This window comes from Haplochromis burtoni, unplaced genomic scaffold, assembly GCF_018398535.1.
Source record: "Haplochromis burtoni strain Fernald_Lab_line unplaced genomic scaffold, NCSU_Asbu1 Contig_78, whole genome shotgun sequence".
Classification (NCBI taxonomy): domain Eukaryota; kingdom Metazoa; phylum Chordata; class Actinopteri; order Cichliformes; family Cichlidae; genus Haplochromis; species Haplochromis burtoni.
In genome coordinates this window covers 1,484,371-1,492,577 of record NW_024582439.1, presented here as the reverse complement: position 1 = coordinate 1,492,577, position 8,207 = coordinate 1,484,371, and positions in this window count along the sequence as shown.

Below are 8,207 nucleotides of genomic sequence, written 5' to 3'. Positions count from 1 at the left end.
TCTAGTGGTGTCCTAGAGAAGTTTTCCAGAACTTTTAAAAGTCGTTCATTTCCTGGCCTATTTGAGTTCAGCTATATGAAAGCACTAAACACAGTTTTTCTAAACAAAAAACTCGCTAAATGTGGGCACAGATGCAGATCACTTTCTCTAAAATGGCCAAACGGAGCACTGGCCACTGGCACTCCAAGTGTGATGAAAAACTTTTAACATTAAGGGTGTGTTTGTTGGTGTTGGGTTTGTTAGTTTTTTTTCATTTACCAAAACTAGATCCAAACATTTTGCTTCACAGTCTTGGTTTATTCTATTATTAAATAAACTATAATTAAAAGATTGCTTAAATTAAAAGATTACTTGTAATATAGAAATATAAAGATTTTACTACCTTTGCAGTAATTTGTTTTTCCTGAATAGAACTAGTAGTTGATAAAGTATGCAGACATCCTGTATGATGAACAAATATTATGTACTATATCCAATAGATATTTGCAGAATGCACCTACAGTACAGATTTTTATCAAATACAAACGAAATACTGAGGAAGAAAACATGAAGTCTTAAGTCTTTAAAAGTCTGAGAATGAAGGCTTGGTGTAATAGTCGACTGACTAAAGTTAAGCTCTTTTTATATTAAAATATCTCTGCAAACAATTTTAGATTTGAGTAAACATGAAATCTATCACACACTCATTGCCTCCATATCCTGTACCACATGATTGCTTCGCACAGTTTACATGTGGCTGTGACCAGTTCAACTGGATCAGTTTAAAGGCTCAGTTGGGTCTAAATTAGGGGAACATCAGGCACTGTTATAAAGGTGGTCAAAAGAACGCACGTTTGCTTAACTATCCATATTTTTGAGGCATTCAGTGGGTTTCACAAGAGACTAACAATCTTAAATAGAAGAAAAAGCTGAATAATTCTTTCTGCTTTGCACTTATGGGTCATATCCACAGCGCTGGAGGTGAAGCGATCAAAAACGTTTTGGCTAATTATAGACCCTAAAGTGTAAAAATTCAAAGCAGGGATCTGAACTCCTGCAAACAATCCAATGGCCCCTGCTGGGAAAAAGACCCTATCCCGGTGTCCACCCGACACAGACTTGGAATCACTTGTGTCAGCAGTTGTGGTAGTTGTTGACTGTGTGAGCTCAAAATGACAAAATAAGATAGTAACATGACATTGCCTACATGAAACCAAACTGTGTTTCTTACAATTGTGGCCTTGGAACTATTTCTTTTTTACTTTGAGCCCAGTGAACTTAACGAGCATGTCTAATTTATTCATTTCCCAGACTCTTGTTTCTGCCAAAACATCATCATTAAGCAACAGTATTAAAAAATAGATAAATGAACTTGTGTGTAATAAAGCACAAGCTGTGTTATTCGACTTTTTGTAGACATCTTTTTTTATTGTATCTTTGGACTGGTTGTTCCAATGCTCCAGTAACTCTGTTTTTAACATCATAGTGCTGTGAAGTGTTGGTAATTCCCTTTGGAAACGTCTGCATGAACACAGACCTAGATTAAAAAACAACAAAATCTGGATTAAATGGTCAGAATGACTATAAGAATGGGAGAACCCTCACTCAGTCTGCAGGAGGGTTCCTCAAAGTATGTCTAGTAAGACTTCGCTGTTGGGAGTTTCCCATGATGGACTCTGACTGAGTGTTTCTTCTTCACTCACCTATTTCTCATTTTTGCTGTTTTTACTCTGCATTTAACTATAAGTTATTTTAAATGTCTGCCTCTCTTCCACAGTGTGTCTTTTGTCCTGTCTTTATTCCCTCACCCCCAACAGGTTGAGGCAGATGGCTGCCCCTCCCTGCAGTGGCCCCACCCGGCAATACTGTCCTATGTTGGTAATGATTCTAATAAACATGAGCACAAGAGAAGCTTCAAACGGATTGTCCTGGACTTCAAAATCTTATTTGGTTTTCATTTGTCCCTTTATTCAGTGATATCAACCTTAATAGCAGAAACTTAAGTAGGCATATAGTCAAAGGAGCTTGCAAAGAAAAGCGTCTGGACTTCTTTAAGTTGCTTGAAGACGTTTCACCTCTCATCCGAGAAGCTTCTTCAGTTCTAAGGTCAAATGATTTAAACCACTGGGGATACTCCCACTAGGTTTAAATCTGGAACTCCCCACCATTTAAATCTGGGACTCTCCACCATTTGACCTTAGAACTGAAGAAGCTTCTCGGATGAGAGGTGAAATGTCTTCAAGCAACTTAAAGAAGTCTAGACGCTTCTCTTTGGATGGGGATTGGGCAAAGAGCCACAGCACAGTTATGTTAAGGACCAGGGGAAAATATGTAGAGTCATAAAGTTCAATGAATGTGGTTTATGACATATATGAGCCACTAAAATTCTACTTTTACATGGTTAATAACAGATTTATAAATTTGAGCTGAAGGTTGTGAAAGCTGTATAATTTTCTGCAAGAAATTATTGAAAATTAAGACAACATAAAGTCTTATTCATTTACACTAGATCTTTTTTTATTTTACTTCCTGCAGTGATGCAGAAATTCAAACAACGGCATTACACGTGCCAAAATACCTTCGACCACAAGAGGTCAGTCAGTGGTTCTTTTAAGTTATTCTACTTCTCCCTCTCTGCTCTTCTGAAATAAGGTTGCTTTAACTGAGCATACATTATGCAAACATGATGCATCTCTTGGTAATTCTACAGTTATTAGTCCCCGAAATAAAGCCTTGGCTAATGAGCAGCTCGCAATATTAAAAACCAAATGCAGTTTCCATGTTTCCTCCTTCATGTACTACAGAGTAACAAACACAAGACACAACAACATCTCTGTTCCTAAAACGTGTGATATTTGGTTTTAATTGCCTCTGCAATCACGTTTTTTGTCTCTGAAAAGCCCCAGCAGCTCCTCAAAGACCGTCTCTTGGAGAAAAAGGAGGAAATCTTTGGCACATCTTCATGGAAGCTGAAGATCTCATCTTTTCCTCTTACAGAATGTTCCAGCTGGTCTGGGCCTGCAGGCACTGTGGCACCAGAGATGGTTTCATATTTCACTGCAAGAGTGCTGGTGAATTATTCCTGTGTTTATCCATGGAGACGGGGGAGCTGACGAGCTAGAGTGAGAAAGGGAGGAAGAGGGAAGAGACTCTGGGCTGCTCCTGCTGCTGAGCCTGTATACGAGTGGAGCTGCTGAGGGAGTCAACACCAGATGCTTCCCGAGCTAATGTCCAGAGGCAAAGGCACAACATATGGAAACGTGAACATGGGAAGTAATCTGTCCAGCAATTTAAGCAACAGTGGTCAGGACCATTTGTGGCCACAGAAATGAATGGAAATCCAAAATAAGAGATAGGTAGATTATCTTGGCAAAGGTCATGAATGCGCGCACACACACACACACGAGTCAAAACAACCAATGGGACTCTAGTGACTATCAGTACAGTACAGTATCAGTGAGTATTAGCACTCAAAAATCTATCAAAAAAATAAGCAAGAGAAGCAAAATCTCCAGAAAGAGGTTTATAAAGTGTACAGAAAGAAAAAGATGCCAAACTATTACTCAAAGCATCAGAAACACTAAAAACAAACAAACAAGAGATATATTAAAAAAAACTATAAAATGATCAAAACCACATAATTACAGAAATGCAACTTGAAAACTATCAAAATAACTGCAATGAGATGTAGAACAACTACAGAAAATCAAATAAAGATTCAAAGAAACACAAAGCACCAAAGAGATGTAGTAGTTGTGATCTAATGACTCCAAATCACCACAAAGAACATATTTGCCTAGTAGAAAAGTGAAAGAAAGGCACAAAAAGACGCAATAGGTGCACAGAGTGATGCAAAACAAACACAAAGGGAGGCAAAAGTACACTTAAAATATCGAGAAACATCTAGAAAAAAATCAAACCACCACTAAAGAACATAAACGAATAAGAAGTTATGAGTAAAAAATGTATCTTTAACCCAAATATCACATTATTTTTATATTTTCTAAACCTGGATTCAAAATCAAGGTTGCAGCTGCAGCCATGTAGGCCTGCTTGTCATGGCAACACTTATCCAAGAGATGGCGATGTAGAGCAGCATATGCTGTCAGCCGCACATCATCAGTGAAGTTCAAGAGCAGCTAATGGAGGGAAGTCTTCACTCTGTTTGTGAAATGACCTTTAAACCTCATTTTTGCTTCATTTCAAACATTATATTTCTTTGAAACAACTTTGGCAGTTAAACAAAACTGAATAGAAAGTCATTTCTTTAATTTTGACGATGTTTGCTTATTAAATTAAAAAAAAGAATTTAAAAAAAATTACGATGTTTGGATGTTGACACTAATGATTCAGCATTTCTGCATATGTGCAATAGATGAAAAGGAGGATATAAATGGCATATAGATTTAGAATTACGCATACTGAATTTCTTAGCATATTATCTCACACCCAGTCTCATCTGTGCTGATGCAACAGTGTAATGAATAACCCCATGAATAATTAATCACACTGCAATTGCCTATAAAAAATTAAGTGGTGTACTTTCTTATAATCGAGATGCTCACTGAATTTCATCCAAGTAACCCTGCACATGCAGTCCCACATGCGCTACTGCAGAGTTTTGCACACGTGCGTGCACATCCACGCACATCCACACACACATATGCAGCACAAGTGCAGAGTCACATACAGGTCAAAGGGTAGCTAAAGCAACTGGAGCACAACAGCCTGTTTATATCTCCGGGGACGAGATTATTCTCTTTTTTTTTCTCTTGCTGCCTTCATCGCTTTATCATCCACGCCCCCTCCTTTGCTTCACTACAGCGAATAATTGCAGAAACCGGACCGTAAATCTCCGGGAGTGCAGAAGAGGACAACCGCTTAACTTATCCCCTCTTGACTTTCCGTTCTACGTGTTTGAAGTGACTGCAACAGAGAGGCCTTCAGGTATGAACTGAACAAAATCTAAAAATACATGATGTTGAAATTCCTAATCCTTCCTTGTTCTCCTTTGGAAAATCGTGTAGCAGCTGTTTTGAACTGTCTTCATTGTATTTGCTTTTGATTGCAGCCCAGTGTTTTCCAAAGTGGAGCGAGCAATCAATCAGTGGAGCAGCTCAGCAAACAAAAAGAGCACCCCTGTTGAGCTCTCACATCTGAGACAAATCCATATCTCATATTTCCTCCATTTTCATGCAGATGGAGGGCAGAAAGGGGAGAGTAAGATGTCTCCGCTCTCGTGACACTGTTCCTATTACTCTGACAGTTTGATGTGATTGCACTGTCAGCCATCGGAGTCTGCTGGTACTTTAATATTCTTGGTTAGCTGAGCTGGTTAGATGAGGAAAGGTTTGGGAAGCAGTGTTCCTGGGCATAGACTCATCATACATATTTCAGTAGCTTCAGACTACATATTTTAAAAGCTTCAAGCTTAGTGTCAACCCACAAGTGAATACCATAGTTTGTTGTAAGGCTGGCATATTTCTTTTTTTTTTTTTTTTGCTCTTTTGTTGTAGTTCCAACAAGCAGCAATGTTGCAGCAGCACCCACTGGTTTGTGATCCCAGATTTTCAAGCATACAAGACCTCGAGATACCTAAATTCCTCCACTTGGGGGCAGCAACTGAACCCTGACCCAGAGTGGTCACAATGACCTTTTCCAGCCAAAAATCATGTCCATTGACCTTGAGATGCTAATTCTCTTTCCCACCAATTCTCACTCAGCTGCAAATCACTCCAGTGTAAGCTAGAAGCCACCACCTGCTCAAGCCATAAAAGTACGTCATCTGCAAAAAGCAGAGACGAGAGCTTGAGGCCACCAAGGTGAGAGCCACTTGGCTTTGCCTAGAAATGCTGTCCATAAAATTTATGAGCAGAATCAGTAACAAAGGGCAGCCCTGCCAAAGTCCAGCACCCACTGAGAATGAGTCCAACTTATTGCTGGCAATACAGACCAGGCCAGACACCCCGATACAGCCATAGGATACCCCAAGGGATGCAGTTAAATGCCTTCTCAAGTTTGACAAAATACGTCTCAACAACTCCCAGAAGGATGTGTATTCTAAACTGACATTAAACACATGAGCACAGGGGCAAAATCCCCCAATAAGATAGCACCTGGGATCAATGGGGCCTGGAAAGATCTTCACAATAGTGAGATGGTAATTCCTGGAGGAATCCAGAACACCCCAGACTCTTTCCCTGTGGGTGTTAAGCTATAAAAAAGAAAAGCGCAAAGCATGCCAGATTGGTGCGCTCGTTATCTTTTCTCCACTTTTCCACTTTTTGTGAATAATATTTGTGCACCAATTTTTTCGAAGCCAGAAGGGACCTATTTGTATGAAAAGGCACTTTATACTGTAGGGTAAAGAATGTGAAATAGAAAGAAAACCCCAAAACTCAGATGACCCCCTATAGACAAGCACTTAGCAACAGTGGAAAGGAAAAACTGCCTTTTAACAAGAAGAAACCTCTGGCAGAGCCAGGCTCAGGGAGGGGCAGCCATCTGCCCTGACCAGTTGGGGGTGAGGGGACAGAAAAGAAGAGAAAAAAAATTCAGTGGCCATTAACTGGGATATTTGCTTCAGAGGCTGTGACCATTTAAATGTGTACTTTAAAGCAGAGCACCTAAATATAGCATTCCATAGGTATTAGTTGACATTTGGAGGTGGCCACCAGTGGCTATTGCACAAATTGCAGGTTTTTTTGTACTTACTGTACTTGCTTTGTGCTGCCATATTTAATCCTTTTTCACCCCTGACACACACACACACACACTCACACACTTATGTTTTTTTTTTTCACATTTTATGACAAAAATCCCTGGGACCCATCAAAATCAATCTAATTTCCTGTAACTCAGAGGCAAACCGACAACTTGGCCCCTATGTTGCCGTGGCAGCCAACAGCCCCACTCTGCATATGATCAGTCTGTTGCCATAGCAGCCCTGTGGAGCTTTCCTGCCAGTCAGTCTAACAGAGAAGACGAGTGAACCAGCGGTGCCCCCATCCAAAGAGGCCTGCACGTCTTCATCTGTTGCCATGGCACCGTAATAGCGTTCTGGATAGATTTGGCATGGCAGGGAGTCACTTCCTTTATCTTCCAACACATTATATTGAGCTGAGCTCTCTTACGTTCAGTACTTACAACATGGTGAGCAGACAAAGGGAGCCGAAGGGGGAGAAAGTAGATGTCAGAAGACAGAACGGATCTCTGCTTAGATGTGCAGTGTGCTCATCGGGTGCTAATTAGGAGATACATTGAGATGGTGGATGTTAGAGACATGCCTAACAAGGTAGCCTGGAGTGGACGCTCCAGCTGACTCACTTTGTATCAGAATGAGTGGATATGTGGAGTCATATCTAGTGCAGTCACAGTGAGTATGTACCAAACCAGTTTAAATATGTACAAGCAACAATAGAGCCAGGGATTTCATAAATCCACTTTAAAGGCAGTGTTAGGAATATTTTTATGCAAACATGACATCAAATGAGAATGCGAACATTATGTGACAACGTAAAACAGGTTTTTTGGGGTGTGATCGATATCTTACAAGTGATGATTTTGGTCTAGGATTGCTGCATGCCTGTTTCCTGACAAGCTCACAATATCAACTTTAAAAAAACATGATGATGTAACTGGGGCACTGTTTAAGGAAAGAAAGGTGTTTAATTTTTTATAGGTATTTTTTGTAGCTTTGAGCGCTAGAAAGGAAATTCTAATCTTCCCTGTATTGGCCTGGATACAGTATAAAAAAAGAAAGAAAAAAACATAACACTATGGTTATTGTCCGCAAGGAAGTGAGAAGCCTGTGCATTTTTGTATATGAGGATGCCTGTAAAATTAAGGGTGAAAAATGAAATATGATTAAAAACAGTGTTTTCCCAACAGCTTTTTTATGTGTGAAGATAAAGTCTTTGAGGCTTTGTGGTTTAATTACTGACAGTCAAAGCATGAAAGGTGTATTACATAACTGTTCACCTTGAGATGGAGTATTGAGTTTTCCAGGTTTGGATCGTCATCTCTTCATCTAATTACACTAAATGAATTTACATCACTAATCAAGATGACTCCATGCAACCTTATGGAGGCTGTCCTTGATTACACTGTTACATTATTCACCTTTCATCAGTCGCGCAGCTGGTGGAAACAGAGATGTTAAAGGGCTTTGGCACAACCCAGCCAGAAGTGACATTATCAGCTGAACATTCTTTGCTATGGATCCTCAT